Source organism: Lycium barbarum, chromosome 5 (genome assembly GCF_019175385.1).
Source record: "Lycium barbarum isolate Lr01 chromosome 5, ASM1917538v2, whole genome shotgun sequence".
Taxonomy (NCBI): Eukaryota; Viridiplantae; Streptophyta; class Magnoliopsida; order Solanales; family Solanaceae; genus Lycium; species Lycium barbarum.
Genome location: NC_083341.1, coordinates 111,527,519 through 111,547,173, shown reverse-complemented (window position 1 = coordinate 111,547,173; position 19,655 = coordinate 111,527,519). Strand labels below are relative to the sequence as shown.

The 19,655-nt window shown below is 34.9% G+C and overlaps 1 long non-coding RNA gene across 1 annotated transcript; it reads left to right on the top strand.

The window, feature by feature from the left end:
* Positions 1 to 1,385: 1,385 nt before the first annotated feature.
* On the top strand, positions 1,386 to 7,710 carry LOC132641142 (uncharacterized). Its single transcript, XR_009582708.1, has 3 exons — positions 1,386 to 1,914; positions 2,214 to 2,348; positions 4,862 to 7,710. It is a non-coding gene; the product is annotated as an uncharacterized LOC132641142 (long non-coding RNA).
* The last annotated feature ends 11,945 nt before the right edge of the window (positions 7,711 to 19,655 follow it).

Below are 19,655 nucleotides of genomic sequence, written 5' to 3'. Positions count from 1 at the left end.
TGTGCAGTCTCAATGTCCAAAGTTTGTAGAAATAATGCAGATACATTGTTATATCTAGTTATACATTGATTGTACATAACATATACATTGTATATACAGAATATATATAGTGTTTATATATAACTATACAAAAAAATACATTATCTATACACTGATGATACAGTAGGTTACATTGGCTGCAAACTAGATGCGGGGGAAGTATAGCTATACAGAACAAATACATTATCTATACACCGATGATACGGTGGGCTACATCGGTTGCTAACTAGATGTCTGAGCCGTATATATGAGTTATTTTCCCAATTTAAATTGGATTGAATGTGTGATGGACTAAACAATAGGTCATAATCCAACCTAGTCAATTCTTCCAGTTTTTTATTTGTTTTCTTATAATTTGTTTAGTTACCTAATAAGTATTTTTGTTTTCTTTATAACAGATAAATATCTTTTTAAGAATATTGTTTCTCACTGATCAGTTTGTGCTACGTATTTATACCAAATGAACCCAATTTTAGATGGACTGAATTTGGGGTCAAAATAAACTGAGTTAGTTAATGGAGATCTCATTAACCAGTCCAGGTTTCTGGATCATATTTTGATGAGCTCATTTTAATTGCCGCCCCTAATTAAAGCACAACCGATCACCATATTTTCTGCTGATTACCATACTGACCTAGTCCTATGTTATTGAAAATACTTTTCATGAAAATTATTGTTTGATGTTTGGTTATTAGAAAATAACATATTTTATCAAAAATGGGGTATAATGTCTTCAGGGCTGATACAATAAAATAAATAAATTAGCAAGCGAAGACACATGTGCAATCTAATCGGTTTACAAATCCAGGTATATATTTTGTCATTAATCTAGTAACCATCTATAGCTAAATCTACCAAATTAGCCTTCCCTTTCAAGTACTTCTTCCGCCTCAAATTATTTATCGTGGTTACTAAAAATAGTTGTCTCAAATTATTATCGTTTTAGGCGTTCAAATCATAATTAATTTTACCCTTGGTGGAATTTTGTCATTGATCAAGATGATACATAAATAGAGTAACATTTAATTAAGAGAGATTATAATCTATATATTATTAAAAAGAGGATAATTTTAGGACAAAAATTAGTTAATTAGTTGATAGTTAGTTACTTTTTTTTCATATTTTAACATTAAATTTTAAAGGTTAAAAATAGATTCAACTTCCTTGAATATTACAGCATTTAACAATTTTTTTTTTTAAAATAACAACTGTCCCACGATCACCTCTTCTCAAACAATTGATCTGTCAGCCACACCCATGACTTTCGCAATTGAAAGTCTTTCAGATATATATAAAAAATAAAATCCGGGGCTCTTAAATTGAAATAATAAATATATCATTTAAATAAAATTAAAACATAATTGAGGACACCCTCAGTAATGGGGAAGACACGTTTTGTCAACCGCTTCAGTTAAGGAATTTCAACTTCAAATTGAGGAAAATAGTGGTGTCAGTTTTACTGCAACCTCATCAACAAAATCCCAATGCAAAAGCCAAAAAGAAAATGATTTACCCATTTCTGAATCTGAAGGTACCTAAAATCTCAACAACACAAATTGTAATTAGCAAAACAGACAGGGAACCTGGAAGAAAATGTTTTGGGTGATAATCAGAGGAAGAGGAATGTCCAACAACATTCATTCATATAAAAGATAAAATTCAAAAGGTGGGTACAATTCAAGGGTTTTCTTTTGATTCCAAGCAGTCACTAGGCAGGTCGCAGTTCACATAGATGTTAATTCAGGGGAAGACATAAGCAACGTGGAATGCGGAAATTCATGTTATCTGAACTATTTCTCAAGCCTTTTTATAATTGTAAAATTTACAACTATGCTTTCAGATGGGCTGATTGTGTTCTCTCAATCTACAACAAAGGTATCGTGCTAATTTTGATTTTAGTTTTATATGGATCACACTGGTCATGTTGTTGTTGTGTTTTGGTTTACTATTGCTACAATGTGAACATAAAGAATTGCTACAATGTGAACATAAAGAAGAGTGAGAAATGATCAAAATAAAAAGATCTCCTTTATATGGAATAAGAATCAGTTCTTTAACAATGCTCTCCAGTTTGTTGGTTCTCTTAACAAGAACATAAAGAAGTCCTCAGAACTTGGACATATTTTTGTTTAAAAAAAAATTAATGGCAACTATCTTTTGACTCTTGCCTACAGGCCATGTCCCTTGGTACCAGGGGAGAAAACGGTGGCTTTATGTCGATAGTTAGGGAGACAAACCAAGGGCAGTGGATTGATGGAGGAGTGAACAGTGTCATTCTACTCTATTGGTTTTATAGAATGAAAAGCCAGGTAAATTTTCATCGGAAACCAATTGTCAAAAAAGAAAAAAACTCAACTTTATTCAATTTTATATTTTCTTTCTTTTTCTCGAGAGAGGACTAGACAGAGAATAGTTGGAGGAAGTCTGAGCTGAATGAATTCATCGTTCCACGTATGTGATGAGTATGTTAGGTTCTAGAGTGATCAATTGTTGTTTTTTGCTGAATGAAGTCCAAATTTTCATTGACTACTTCATAAACTTTAATGATATATTTGTGAGCGCAAGATCTTTTGATAATGATATTACTGCTAGCTCTTTTTTTTTTCTTCTTAGAATGATATTACTGCTAGCTCTCTGTGCAAAAGTTAATTGGTTATACATATTCGTTAGGAAACTTTCTAAAAACTTTGGGCTTTGTTGCTTGGTCTCAAGTAATTTTGGGGTAAATGGGTTAGGATGATAGTTTTATTGCATCCTTCCTTTAACTTAAGTCAAACTTCCTTATGCTTCTTATGTCAGAGCATTTTAAGTTCCGCCTATCATATGGTCGTATAGTCATATAGTTATGGAGGAACTATGGGAGAACGACGAATGCTATATATCCTCAGGCCCAATATTCAGACAGACAGAGAGAGAGAGATAGTAAATTCCTTGAAATACTTATTTGAAGAATCATAAAATAGCTTTTCCTTTAGAAATTATGTAGTTTGAAATTTTGATTTCTGTTTAAGTTACACGTAATAACAATCAATTGTTTATTCCTGATGAAAGATGTTTGATTTTTAAAAGTTGTATTATCTATCTATCAAACTTCTTTACACGAGTGCAACTGTAGTTCACTGTTTGTAAAGCAAATATACAGTACTGCTGTTACATCTCTCAAAATCTTACTAGAGTTAAATTTTGAAACATTGCAGACGATATACATGGATGATTACATTTCCACTTATAAAGAAAAATCACAGTTTGATTTGTATGCTCATTAAGGAACGAGTGGTTATGAATTCATCAAATAGCCAATTTTGTAAAGTGAATTGTGAATGTAAAGTCAATTTTGGACGAGGTAAGGAGTCTTCAATATTACAGACCAAAATTTAGCTATATCTCCTGTATGGATGATAATAAAACAAGTCTGACGCTATATCTTCTGGTTCTGCAACTTTTGTTGGCATGTAGGTGTCTGTACTTGCAAATGTTAAGTATAGATTGCAGTAGTTGATTTCAGACAATGACTAATTCAATCATCAAAAAAGCATCCTTTTCTCAATATGATGGTCCTTATTTAATCCAATGATTGTTGCATTAGTTTCATGTCACATAGCATTCGATTATATTCCATAGAACTCTACATTCAAGAATGTATTAAGCTCCTTGATTTTGAGGCTCGCAATTTTGTAATGTGATATTCCTACTCTGTCTACATTTCTCCATTATCTCTGCTGCTCTATTTTTCTTTTGTTCAAAGAAGCATCAAACTGACACCTTCACATAGTACTCTTGGAAAATTCTCTGTGGTGAAGCAAATAATCTCCCCAAAATACACTAGCAAAGAGTTTTCCCTGTATAAATAGCTTAATTAAAAAGAGATCCTAGACATCAGGCATGGACTTTAAAGGTGAACAGGAACCTGTGTTGGCTCCAAATACTTGGTTGCACATAGAGAGTAGTGCCTCTGGCAATGAGAACGTTTATCCAATTTATGCGTTAAAGAGGTATTGATTACAAGCTTATTAATATTGAAGCAAAATTAGTACATTGATTTCTCAGTAGACCTAATTAAATGTTGAGTTAGAGAGTAGTTGCTCTGCGACACACTTTTTGTTTTTAAAATTCTGATGATCTATTTCTTGCAAGTTTAGGATATTATAGCTGAAATATTTTGTTTTAACGGTCTTGGGGTTTGCAAAAATTTACTGCAATTTGTTAAAGAGCACGAGGCTAATTGATTTGGTGTTGCACAGTGATGTTAGGGTTGTTGAACGTATTGACTTTGACCATCAGGCAAATTCTCTGATTTTGTTTCTTTTATTACGTCAAATTCATCTATTTGAAGTGTTATCTTTAAAAGTCTTGTGGCAGTAGTGTATTGTAAGTAAGGAGGTCCCGGTAAGAAAGTATCAAAGCGCAGGCATACAAGGGTTGGATCAAGCACTTCTGCCTTAAGAGAAATCAGTTGATTTCTAATTAAACACTGTGATATTTATCATCTGCACTTAATTCTATGAGCTTAAACTAGCAAATCAAATCTCTTGCTCTTGCTACATTGTCAGATATTAATATTATTAGCTTGAAATCCTTCCATAATACAGTTAGTCACATGAAGAGGAAAAGGGTCACCCATGGTCAGTTATTAGTCAGTTCTTCAAGTTTATGATGCCTGAAATCTTTTTTCGGAAGTCTTAATGTTACATTTTTTTGTCGTGTGAAAACACAAACATGCATTTCCTTTTTGTGATGTGCTGCTGCAGCCCCACTAATTTGCATGACTTAGCTTTATTTTGTCTGTTTTTACTACTAAAATCAGCTGGGGCAAATTGGACAGGATGAGAGAAGCAACAAAGAGCTGAGAGAAGCAACAAAGGAGCACGAGGTAAGCATCATATGGTCAAAGATCCTGATTTACCCAACAAGGAGCCATCTCGGACCTTGGAACTGAACATCAGAATATACAAACTGAGTTACATGTCAAAACAATACGATTTATATAGAAACCTTGCCGTCAATTTCATATCAAAAGTCCAACAAAAATCGTATGGAGGAGTAAACATTTCCTTTATTCTCAAACTTAACCACAAAATTATAACTTTTCTGCAGATTTAAAATTTTGTTGGTGTGCTTAACATGTGACGAATATAGTTAATTTTTGAAAATTTTACAATCACTTGGTAAAGAAATTATTGAAGTACTTCATCCTGTGACGAATATAGTTAATTTAAATATTTATTTCTTGGTATATCATCTGCTTTCTTTCTACTCATTACGCAGTTTGTTTGATCTTTTCTTGAGGAATTGTTGATACATTTCCACTGAACTTGTGTTGGTTTCTACTAGATTTAGATTAATGGGAATGTATAGAGAAGTAGTTTCAAGAATCCAGTTTCTTATAGTTCGCTGCAAAAACCATGAAATGAAGTTTGTATGTGACTCTAATATGCACAGTCACATAAGCTCATCACGAATAATGGTGATTTAATTGTATGTCAACAGCACAAGCCATATATTGATATTTACTGGCAGTCATACCAAAAGTCTCCAACCAAAAAAAAAAAAAGTCACCCTCAAAACTTATTGAACTTACAACTTGAAATGCAGTCCAAAAGTTCCTATTCCGTTGTAGCTTTTGATACGCAAGTTAAATTTCCGATGAAGCTGTAGAGGACAGTATTATTAAGGAGTACGGAGGAAATGATCTCTTGGCTCTTATAATTTGAATAGAAGAAAACAGACTTTTTAGATCTCTTATGTGTTTTTTTTTCAGATCTCTTATGTGTAAAAAATAAAGATCTCTTGTGAAAGGGTCATAAAACTAAAAAAACATTGTAAAGGGTCATAATTTCATTTCTCAAAAATAGTTTTTGGTATGAACCAATTTTTTGGTCTGGCTTGTCTTTATTATTTTCCACGCATGATATTTTATGTGATTAATTTACTTTGATACACTCTGTGCGTCGCGCGGGTACGTATACTAGTATTATTAAAAACAGGATAGTTTTAGGACAAAAAGTGGTTAAATTAGTTATAAATTAGTTACAATTTTAAATTTGAAATGAAGATGGTTAAGTTAATTTATTTATTATCACCTCTAAAGGACGATGGTCGGGCATATTGTTTTCATCTTCCGATCACAAAGCGCTGCACGATGGATTAGTTTATGGAGGTACTAAGTATAAAACATTTCAAATAAAAATTAGTGCAAGCTAGTGCGTAGTTTCCCCGATGAAATAGGAATTTAGAGGATAAAATAAGAAAAAAACCCAAAAAATTAACTAACCCTAAACCAATTCAAAAGCCCCCACCCACGTCTAATTAACTTCCCATTTTCCTCATTCATGGTCACATACAATCACTCCCACGAATCACACATACGGTTACACATGACAGACATATAGTACACTTTTTCCGGTGAATTCAGTTCTATAGCGCACAAGTTCCACTACTGCAGAAGATTTATCTGTTACATGTAAAGAACTGGTTTTCTCCTTCATCAGATGGGTGAGAAAAGTTTGGAAATTGAGGAAACAAGTCCAGCACATGGAGAAAATCAGAGGCGAGATAAGGCTAAAACATAAGTGCAAAAAGTTAAAAAGAAGAAAAAGTCTCTTAAAGAAGCTGTGAGGTGGAAAAGCGTGGAGTTTGTCACGTAAGTAGAGCACATCTTGGCTGTTATTAGATGTTGGAATTATAGGTGAATCTCGAGCATACTTTTATCTTTATTATAGTGGTTGATTGTAGATGTCATATTAATTATCTCCTATTTTGGGTTAGCAGTCTTTCGAACATGTGAATGTCATTCTGAATTTGTCATGGCATATACATATCTTATAAGTATGTTGGTTTCTCTCATGACAAATTGACAACTTTAACATATTAACCTAGCACATATATGTACTTTTTGCCACATTTTCTTTATCAATTTTGTTGTGATATCTATATCGGTTTGTCGTGAATCAGATGATTTAATCCTTGACGCAGCTACTTTCTTATCAATTTTTTGTTTATTGGATATTCTATCGTTGAAAAATCACGTTACCTTCTGCTATATGCTGTTGGTAAATGGTAATTGATTAATTTCTTCACTATGTTTGCCTCTCAGTTGCAATGTGATTAGAGGACCCTTTTTTCCTTTGCCTCATTTAAGTTACTTTTACTGATGGATTCTTTTCTTTTCACTACATTTGCTTCTTAGTAGATGCATTGTTTTATCACGAGTGACACTGCATGCGTACTACTTTACAAGTACGTTCATTTTACTTCTCACCCGTATCGTTCTCCAAATGAATAACAATATGGTACGTGCGCTTATCTGTTATCATGCAATTATATATAATATATATAACAAAACGTCCTTCAATTTGTTGATTATTGACTCAGTTTTTCATATTGTGTTAGCTCTCCCATTTGTTGGTTCTCTTAATAAGAAGATACAGAAGTCCTCTAGACTTGGTAATGTTTAAATTTTTTTATAACTATCTTCTTTTGAATTGGTTGATGTTGTTGGGTTTAAATGATAGATTGAATGGGAAATGGAGGGAAAAGAAGTGGAGGGAAAATGAGTTGTCCCTCTTGCTTTATGAAATGAGCATTTGTCCCTCATAGGTAGTGGAAAGAAAAGTTCTCCTACTTAAAAGTAGAAGTACTCCTTCTTGTTGCTAAAGGGTTAAGAAGAGGGTCTCCCCTCGCGCCGTCGTCGTCGCTTGGCTCGACTTCGGCTTCGAATTTGGTCTGATTGATTGATAATCTTTTTGGACCAAATTTTATTTATTTTTAATTACTTAATTAATAATTATTTATTTAATTAATTAATAAACTTATCCGATCCTACCCGTTAGTAACCCGGACCCGCGACCCAGTTCTTTCCCGTTTTTATTTAAATTTCCCACCGTTTTTAAAGTGACTGTGCATTCAGTGGGCTCGATTTTTATTCTTAAATATTTTCTAGTTTCTGTTTTTGTTTTCTACTGGTTTTTCCAGAATCTGTCCAGTTTCTGTTTTCCTGTTTTCAGAAATTATTTGTTACTGTTTCAACGTTTTTGCAATACAGATAATAACAATCTTAAGGAAATTATTTTGTTTTTTATATATTAATCTGTATTCTGTTTTGGAGACTAAAACCTGTGTGGTTTTCTACTCCGTATGAAATTTCGTATTCTGACTTGAAGACATAAAAATTTCGTTGGAATATTAAAGTTCATACTTGTACAACGATTTGAAGAACATAAAAACTTCATCGTTGCTGTTGTAAAAAGTTTGTTATTCTGAATATTAACACAGTTTGTCTATCTTGACAGTGAAAAGAAATGGCAACTGAAAGCGCTACTACTTCTGCGACTGTTGCGGCAACAAGCCGAACTGCTGTGCCACCGGCAGAAAAACTGGAGAAATTTTCTAGAGCCAATTTCAAAGGATGGCAGCAAAGGGTGTTCTTTTGGCTTACCACTCTTGGTATGCAGAAGTTCACCAACGAAGACCCTCCTGTGCCTGCTGCTAGTATGCCAGCCAATGAAAAATTTATGATTGCTGAGGCATGGAAACAGGCGGATTTTCTATGCAAGGGCTACATCCTAAGTGCTTTGGAGGATGATTTGTACAATGTCTACAGTGCTATGAAAACTTCTAAAGAATTGTGGGATGCACTTGAGAAGAAGTATAAGACTGAAGACGTATGCTTGAAATTTGTGGTTGCCAAGTTTCTAGACTATAAAATGATAGACAGCAGAACCGTTGGAACCCAAGTTCAAGAGCTTCAACTTATTTTTCATGACCTTATCGCTGAAGGCATGGTAGTTAACGAAGCATTTCAAGTGACGACAATGATTGAAAAGTTGCCTCCTTCGTGGAGAGATTTCAAAAATTATCTAAAGCACAAGCGCAAGGAAATAAAGTTGGAAGATCTTGTGATTCGTCTCAAGGTTGAGGAAGATAACAAAACAGCTGAAAAGAAGTCGCGTGGAAATTCAACGATTATGGGAGCGAACATCGTTGAAGAAGCTGCTCCAAAGAATAAGAAAAGGAAGAAACCTTTTGGAAAGAGTAAGGAGCATAACAAGAAACAATTCAAGGGCAATTGCTACAATTGTGGGAAAGCTGGCCACAAAGCCCCCGATTGTCGTCTCCCGAAAAAGGACAAGGGAAAGGGACAAGCCAATATGGTGGAGAAGAATGATAACATGGATGATCTGTGTGCAATGCTATCGGAGTGCAATTTGGTTGGAAATCCAAAGGAGTGGTGGCTTGATTCTGATGCCACTCGACATGTTTGCGCTGTAAAAGAAGCATTTGAAACCTATGCTCCCGCTGGACCCGAAGAGGAACTGTTTATGGGAAATACTGCAACAGCCAAGGTTGAAGGATATGGGAAGATACTTCTTAAGATGACTTCCGGCAAGGTGCTGACTCTCAACAATGTTCTACACGTTCCAAAAATTAGGAAGAATTTAGTTTCAGCCGGACTACTCGTCAAAACGGGTTTAAGTGCGTGCTGGTTAGTGAGAAAATTGTAATAAGTAAGAATGATGTGTTCATAGGAAAGGGCTACCTCACCGAGGGCCTTTTCAAACTCAATGTAATGGTTGTTGACAATATTAATAAGAATTCAGCTTCGTCTTACTTATTGGAGTCAAATGATTTATGGCATGTTCGTTTAGGACATGTCAATTACAAAACCTTGCGAAAATTAATTAATTTAGAATTATTGCCTAAATTCGAGTGTAATAAATCAAAATGTGAAATCTGTGTTGAATCTAAGTTTGTTAAACATCCATATAAGTCTATTTATAGGAGTTCAAATCCTTTAGACTTAATCCACACAGATATATGTGATATGAAGTCAATACCATCTCGCGGTGGGAAAAAGTATTTTATAACTTTTATTGACGATTGTACTCGATATTGTTATGTGTATTTGCTTAATAGTAAGGATGAAGCAATTGATGCATTTAAGCAATACAAAAACGAAGTGGAAAACCAATTGAATCAAAAGATAAAAATGATTAGAAGTGATAGGGGTGGAGAATACGAATCTCCTTTTGCAGAGATATGTTTAGAATATGGGATTATTTATCAAACTACTGCCCCCTACACACCACAATCAAATGGAATTGCCGAAAGAAAAAACCGAACATTAAAGGAAACGATGAATGCTTTACTAATAAGTTCCGGTTTACCGCAGAGCTTGTGGGGGGAAGCTATCCTTACAGCTAACTGAATACTCAACAGGGTTCCCCACAGCAAAACACAATCTATTCCATATGAACTATGGAAAGGAAGAAAACCCAACTTGATATATTTCAAAGTGTGGGGGTGTTTAGCAAAGGTCCAAGTTCCTTTGCCCAAAAGGGTAAAAATCGGACCAAAAACTGTGGATTGTGTTTTTATTGGCTATGCTACAAACAGCAAAGCTTGTCGGTTTTTGGTTCACATTTCGGACAATCCTGAAATTCATGCTAATACAGTAATTGAATCAGATAATGCTGAATTATTTGAAAACATTTATCCGTATAAAACTGAATGTGAGTCGTTAAGTGAAAGATCTAAACGACCGCGGGAAGAACCAAAGGAAAGTATACCAACTGAAGAGGATCCAAGGCGTAGCAAACGTCAAAGGACATATACTTCCTTTGGACTAGATTTTGTGACATTCTTGCTTGAAAATGAGCCTCAAACATTTAAAGCAGCGATGTCATCTTCTTATTCAGCATTTTGGAAAGAGGCGGTCAATAGTGAGATTGAATTAATTTTGAACAATCATACATGGGGAATTGGTTGATCTTCCTCCTGGAAATAAACCTTTAGGATCAAAATGGATTTTCAAAAGAAAAATGAAAGCTGATGGCACTATTGACAAATATAAGGCAAGACTTGCGGTCAAAGGTTATAGACAAAGAGAAGGCCTTGATTACTTTGACACATACTCGCCGGTAACAAGAATAACATATATTCGGGTGTTAGTGGCACTGGCGGCCGTATATGGTCTTGAAATCCATCAAATGGATGTCAAGACAGCTTTCTTAAATAGAGAATTGGAGGAAGAAATTTACATGGAACAACCTGAGGGTTTTGTGGTTCCTGGTAAAGAAAGGAAAGTGTGCAAACTTGTTAAGTCACTTTATGGACTTAAACAAGCACCCAAACAATGGCATGCGAAATTTGACCAAACAATGTTGGCAAATGGATTTAAGATTAATGAGTGTGACAAATGTGTTTACATTAAAAATTCTCCAAACATGAAGTCATTGTTTGTTTATATGTTGATGACATGTTGATAATGAGTAGAGATATTGCCGATGTAAATGCTACGAAGCGTATGCTCGCTAGCAAATTTGACATGAAAGACTTAGGGGTTGCTGATTTGATCTTAGGAATTAGGATTCATAAAACTCCACAAGGTCTAGCATTATCACAGTCACATTATATTGAAAAGGTACTTGACAAGTTCAAGTATTTAAACTTCAATGTTGCAAAGACTCCAATTGATGTAAGTTTTGCACTTCAAAAGAATGAAGGTGAAAGTGACTCACAATTGGACTATGCACGAGTTTTGGGAAGTTTGATGTATATTATGAATTGTACACAACCAGATATAGCATGTGCTATTAGCAAGCTGGGTCGATTCACGAGTAATCCCAATCAAACTCATTGGATGGCAATGAAACGAGTCTTGGGGTATTTGAAACACACCCAAAACTATGCTTTGCATTATAATAAATATCCCGCAGTAATTGAGGGATATAGTGATGCAAACTGGATCACCGGATCATCTGAAGTTAAATCCACAAGTGGATATGTTTTCATCGTTGGTGCAGGAGCAGTTTCTTGGAAATCATCCAAACAGACGTGCATCGCCCGTTCCACAATGGAATCTGAATTTATAGCTTTAGATAAGGCCGGTGAAGAAGCTGAATGGCTCCGGAATTTCTTAGAAGATATTCCATTCTGGCCTAAACCTCTGGGACCTATATGCATACATTGTGATAGTCAAGCAGCAATAGGTAGGGCAGGGAGCGTTATGTACAACGGAAAATCTCGTCATATACGACGGAGACATAATACCGTGAGACAACTACTCTCTAGTGGAATTATCACTATTGACTATGTAAATTCTAGAGATAACGTATCGGATCCACTTACAAAAGGCCTAACTAGAGAGGCGGTTGAAAGATCATCTAAGGGAATGGGTTTAAGGCTTAGGACAAGTCATCATGGCGGTAACTCTACCTAGCAGACTGGAGATCCCAAGAGCTAGGTTCAAGGAGATCAAACAAAGTTGTCACTGACGATTCGGCATTGTCAAATAACTCAATCCATTCTCGTGATGAAGACAATGTTCAGGAACAAGGATAAAATATTAAGGCTTTTTAACGAGTTAATAAAGCTTAAGTTTTTTAATGGTTTCTAGGTTTGGCAGGTTTGACCAAATAGTGTATCTTCGCGATAACACGTTTAGGAATCACCTATGTGAGTGTGAAGTGTAAGCCGCTTCAAAGAGGATGATTGTAAAAAGCCCATTCTCTATACAGTCATGAAACCAGGAGGTGTTCATGGCTGAAACGAACACAACCATAAGAACCATAGACGGTAAAGGATTGATTGTATGACATGTGGTTGTCTAGGTATACGCCAAAGCTCGACGGTTCAAAGATATCAAATCTACCGATTGACCAAGTATATCCGACATATGTTCACTACGGAAAGTTCAAAGGGAAACCTACTTATCCAGATGCAATTAATCCTTGCTTGTAAATTACACACTTGTCTGTGCATTCCTTTATCTTATAGCCATTCCCCATTCATGTAGGGGATTGTTGGGTTTAAATGATAGATTGAATGGGAAATGGAGGGAAAAGAAGTGGAGGGAAAATGAGTTGTCCCTCTTGCTTTATGAAATGAGCATTTGTCCTTCATAGGTAGTGGAAAGAAAAGTTCTCCTACTTAAAAGTAGAAGTACTCCTTCTTGTTGCTAAAGGGTTAAGAAGAGGGTCTCCTCTCGCGCCGTCGTCGTCGCTCGGCTTCGGATTTGGATTTGGATTTGGTCAAATGATCTGATTAATTGATAATCTTTTTGGACCAAATTTTATTTATTTTTAATTACTTAATTAATAATTATTTAATTAATAAACTTATCCGATCCTACCCATTAGTAACCCGGACCCGCGACCCGGTTCTTTCCCGTTTTTATTTAAATTTCCCACCGTTTTTAAAGTGATTGTTCTGAAGGGTTGCAAACCTTCAGAAACAGTACTTCCATGGCTATAAATTCGTTTGATTCCTCAGAATTTTCCTTACGAATTTTCTGAACTACAAAACTTCTTCTCCTTCTGCACAAACAAATTCCAGTGTACTTTACTGCTGTTAAGTGGTTCGCTGACACCGTTATTTTAGGTACCGATACACCGGTGAATAAGATCGTTCTATCCTGGGAGGATATATTCCATTAACCTCGGGTACTTGAGGGGAATAATTTCCTTAAGGACACATTGTGCATTCAGTGGGCTCGATTTTTATTCTTAAATATTTTCCAGTTTCTATTTTTCATTTTCTACTGGTTTTTCCAGAATCTGTCCAGTTTCTGTTTTCCTGTTTTCAGAAATTATTTGTTACTGTTTCAACGTTTTTGCAATACAGATAATAACAGATGTATGGATTAAAAGATGTATATAAAATCAGGTTCAAGCAAATGAAGGAACTATAACAGTTAACTTTTGAAGATGGAGTTTTCAACAAATTTAAAGTCTTTAATAGGACGTGTACAGAAAAAATTCATAGGGAAGCAGAAGAAGAAAGAGGATAACTTTCTGAGAAGGAGGTACATTTTAACATTTGGGTCTCTCTGTAGACCAAAGATTAAGTTGGATTATGAACTTCATGTTGGTATTAGCTCTGTATAATTTATTATTTTTATGTAATGGAGAATGGAGCTTCGTTTTGTACAGATGTCGCAAGGACCAGATGATCATTCGCAATCAAATACCTTATTCTTGATTTAATTTATTTTGCAAGATGAGTAGCGTACAACACTTTTGTATATTGGTAGCAGATTATCATCCCTTTCTAGAGCTTATCATTTGATATGTTTTTTCAAATTTGAATTGGAATGAAGTTCAAACTTCTTAACATTTTATATACGGAAAAGGGTCAAATATACCCCTGAACTTTGGGAAATAGTTCATTCATACCATTCGTTATACTATTGGGTCAATTATGCCCTTGCCGTCATACTTTGAGTCCAAATATACCCTTCTTTTATACTTTAAGTTTAAATATATCCTTTCTCCGTTAAAATTGTCTAAAGTGGATATGAGCCATGACGTGGCACTAACAACTCAGTGAGGTGGACACCACATGGCATGCCACCTCACCACCCCAACCCATTTACCCCTCTCTTCGCTTTCTTCTTCCACCACTACCATCTCTTCCCCTCCACAACCTTTGCAACCATTAGCACCACCAAATCTCATCTATCGCGCACCAAAATTCGTAGTCAAATTTTCCTGTCTAAATTGAATACTAAATAGACCCATATTAACTAACGAATAATCTGACATAAAGAAATTTCACATTTTTGTTCATCCTTGGAGAAGAGGAGGTGACAGAATAATTAAAACCACAGAAATTTGATAATGGTAGTAAAGCCACCTAATTCCCCAATTTCCCTCCATATTATTCTCATTCTCCTCAGTCCGCTCTTTTTTCCCTACTTTGTCGTTAATGGTAATAAAATCAAAGGGAAAATAGAAGTGACTGAGCTGAATCAATTGATTGAATTCGAAATATTCTGGATATATCGTGATCGGTAATTGATTATATTCTGAATCAATCGGTGTGGTGGTGCTAATAGTTGCAAAGGTTGTTGAGGGGAGGAGATGGTAGTGGTGGAAGAAGAAGGGGAAGAGAGGGGTAACTGGGTTGGGGTGGTGAGGTGGCATGCCATATGGTGTCCACCTCTCCGAGTTGTTAGTGCCACGTCATATCTCATGTCCATCTTGGACAATTTTAATGGAGAAAGGGTATATTTGGACTCAAAGTATAAAAGAAGAGTATATTTGGACTCAAAGTATAACGGCAAGGGCATAATTAGCCCAATAGTATAACGAAAGGTATGGATGAACTATTTCTCAAAGTTCAGGGGCATATTTGACCCTTTTCCGTTTTATATATATACTCCGCCTCCAGTAACACATAAATCAATATATATTAGCTTCTCTTTTCAATGTTACTGCTTCTGCTAGCATGACTTATTCCAATTGTTGTTTCTCCCTCTTTTAGTTGATGATTATTAATTATTTTTTTTAATATATATTGAACCTTATATTTGTGTTGATGAAATAATGAGTACGTAATAAAAGAATCATAATCAATGATGTTGTTTCTAATTCAATTTGCTTTGTTATTTTTTATTTATCATAATCATAATCAATACTATATACTATCTCTCAGCTCTTTTTTCTTTAAAACGATCCGCGTATCGCGCGGGTACGTATACTAGTTTAGATATAAATAAGAATAAAGTTAGTCAAATACTTTTCTAATTAATATTTCTCAAGAGGCGTGCAAAATAAAAAAAAGCTACAAATATGACTATGTCCTTTTCCTTGTTGATCTAGAAATTTCTGTAACTTCACATAAGAAGCATCAAGTCTAGCGCCTTCTTTTCTTTTTTTCGCTATTGAGTTTCATCTTTAAAAAAGAATCATAGTTGGAATACGATATTTTGGCATTTGAAACTTTTTTTTAGTACCAGAAGATAGAAAGCTTTTCAGGAAAAAAAAATTATGATAAAAAATTTGAGAAGTAAATTCAGAGTATTAAAATTTTTGACGTACCTAAAATGATGGTTAATTTTGTGTATGACAACTGGATTTCACTCAATATAATACTAAAGTAATTAAATTATTAAAGTAGCAAAACTATGTGAAATTTCTCAATAAATACAATTCACCGCGCAATTCACACATAGCAAAATTTATTTAATATGATAACAATATTTTTATGACTTTACTACTCTGATAGATGAAATACAATAATAATCACGTGAAAAGTTAACCTTTAAAAAGAGAATGTTCATGTACCATTTGTTATAAAATAATAAAATTAAAATGCAAGAGAACATATATATATGAGAGAGACTTGAAGATTGATATGATTTCTTTCACTTCTATGTATCTTCAATAGGACGTGAGTTGTCCTATTTATAGGAAAACTAATTTAGTAATACATTTGGTTTCACTAACTAAAAGATAACTTACATTTGGTGATCACTAACTAAAAGATAACTTACTTTGGTAATCACCAAAGTACTTGGATGGTACATGGACATTCACTATTAAATATTATTTACAAAACTCCCCCTTGAATGTCCATTAATAGATAATGTGTCTCGTTAAAACCTTACTAGGAAAAACCCTGTGGGAAAAAGTCCTAGTGAAGGAAAAAAGAGTACACATATCTAGCAATACGCTTTGATAGCTGCCTCATTAAAAACCTTACCAAGAAAATCCAATGGGACAAAACTTGGTTAAGGAAAAAAGAGTATAACGTGTATTTCACTCCCCCTTATGAAGACCAAGATTCAGATGTCAGAGTCTTCGCATTCTAATCTTGAATATCATCTTCTCAAGAGTTGAAGTTGGCAAAGATTTGGTGAACAAATCTGCAGGATTGTCACTTGAACAGATTTGTTGCATATCAATATCACCATTCTTCTGGAGATCATGTGTGAGGAATAACTTTGGTGAAATGTGCTTCGTTCTATCTCCTTTTATGAAACCTCCTTTTAATTGAGCTATGCATGCAGCATTATCTTCATATACTACTTTGGTTATTTTTGTATCACACTTCAAGCCACATCTTTCTCTGATGAAATGTATCACTGATCTCAACCACACACATTCTCTACTTGCTTTATGAATAGCGATTATCTCAGCATGATTTGACGAAGTAGCAACAATGAACTGCTTTGTAGATCGCCATGATATAGCAGTACCTTTGCATGTAAACAGATAGCCTGTTTGAGATCGAGCTTTATGCGGATCAGATAAATAACCTGCATCTGCATAACCAACAAGATTTATACTACCTTTGTTAGTATAAAACAGACCCATATCGCTAGTTCCCTTCAGATATCACAATATATGCTTAACTCCTTTCCAATGTCTTCATGTAGGAAAAGAGCTATATCTTGCTAGAAAATTAACAGAGAACGCTATATCAGGTCTTTTGCGTTAGCAAGATACATAAGTGCACCAATTGCACTAAGATATGGTATTTCAGGACCAAGAAGCTCTTCATTTTCTTCCTGAGGTCAGAATGGATCTTTACTCACTTCAAGTGAGCGAACAATCATTGGAGTAATTAAAGGATGCGCATTGTCCATGTAAAATCGTTTTAAAATATTTTCGGTATAAGCAGATTCATGGATAAAGATCCCGTCTGCTAAATGTTCAACCTGCAAACCAAGACAAAGTTTTATTTTTCTGAGATCTTTCATCTCAAATTCTTTCTTTAATTATTCAATAGCCCTTTGGAGCTCTTCTGGAGTTCCAATTAGGTTTATGTCATCAACATAAACATCAATTATAACAAACTCTGATTTTTGTTTTCTTAATAAAAACATATGGACAAATGGCATCATTTATATAACCTTCATTTACCTAGTACTTACTGAGGCGATTATACCACATGCGCCCTGATTGTTTTAGACTATACAACGATCTTTATAATCTGATTGAATACATCTCCCGAGACTTTGAACTAATTGCTTCAGGCATTTTAAATCCTTCAGGAATTTTCATGTAGATTTCATTATCAAGTGAGCCATAAAGGTAAGCTATAACTACATCCATCAAATGTATTTCAAGATTTTCATGTACAGCTAAACTGATGAGATATCGAAATGTTATGCCATCCATAACGGGTGAATATGTTTCTTCATAGTCGATATCGGATCTTTGAGAGAATCCTTCTGTAACAAGGCGTGTCTTGTATTTCACAATTTCATTTCTCTCATTCCTTTTCCGCACAAAGACCCATTTGTGGCCAACTGGTTTTACACCATTAGGTGTTTGGACTACCGGTCCAAAAACCTCACGTTTGGCAAGTGAATTCAATTATGATTGAATTGCCTCTTGCCATTTTGGCCAATCATATCTTCGTCGACATTCTTCGACAAATTGAGGTTCCTGATCCTCAATGTCTTTCATAATATTCAGTGCAACATTATATGAAAAAATATTATCCACCATAATCTTTGATCAATTCAAATCTATCCCATCACCAGAGGAACTCAATGATAGTTCTTTACTCACTTGAGTCTCGGATTCCCTAATATCTTCAGGAATATCAAGACTAATCAGATCTTGAATATCTTCATGATATTCTTTCATAGTGTCATTCTGATTATTTTTCGTGTTTTTTTTTCTAGGATTTTTATCCTTAGAACCCAATGGCCTACCACGCTTCAGACGTGTATGAGATTCAGAGGCTATGACATTAGTAGATTTTCCCTTTGGGACATCAATTCGGATAGGCACATTCTCTGCAGCGATATGTGACTTAGTTATTCTTTTCAAATCAGTAAATGCGTCTGGCATTTGATTTGCTATTTTTTGCAAATGAATGATCTTTTGAATCTCATGTTCATATATAGGGGCACGTGAATCAAAATGAGATAGTGATGAAACTCTCCACACAATTTCTCTTTTGATTTATTTTCTCTCTCCCCGTAATTGTGGAAAATTTGTTTCATCAAATCGACAATCTGCAAATCGAGCAGTGAATAAATCTCTTGTCAATGGCTCAAGATAGCGAATAATAGAGGGTGATTCAAACCCAACATATATTCCTAACCTTCTTTGGGGGCCCATCTTAGAGCGATGTGGTGGTGTTACCGGCACATATACAGCACAATCAAAGATTCGGAGATGAGCAATATTTGGTTCATGACCAAATACTAATTGTGACGGGGAGTATTTATTATAATAAATCGGTTTGAGACGAATAAGAGATGATGCATGTAAGATAGCACGACCCCAGACGTTAGTGGGCAACCGTGTTTTCATAAGTAGTGGTATTGCTATCAATTGTAGTTGTTTAATAAATGACTCAGTAAGGTCATTTTGGGTATAAACATGAGCTACAGGATGTTCGACTTTTATCCCAACTGACAAACAATAATCATCAAAAGATTGAGACGTAAATTCTCTGACATTATCGAGGGGTATAGCCTTAATGGGATAATCCGAAAACTGTGCCCTTAAGCGTATTATTTGTGCCAATAATTTCGCCAACGCCAGGTTGCGAGACGATAGGAGGCACACATGAGACCATCTTGAAGATGTGTCTATTAGGACCATAAAATATCTGAATGACCCACGAGGTGGATGAATAGGTCCACATATATCCCCATGTATACGCTCTAGAAAGGCAGGGGATTCAATGTCAACTTTCATTGGTGATGGCTTAGCTATCAATTTATCCTGATAACAAGCGGCACATGAAAATTCACCACTTTCAAGAATCTTTAGGTTCTTAAGTGGATGCCCATTTGAATTTTTAATAATTCGTCTCAACATTATTGATTCAGGGTGACCTATTAGGTCATGCCAAAGCACAAAAGTACTTGA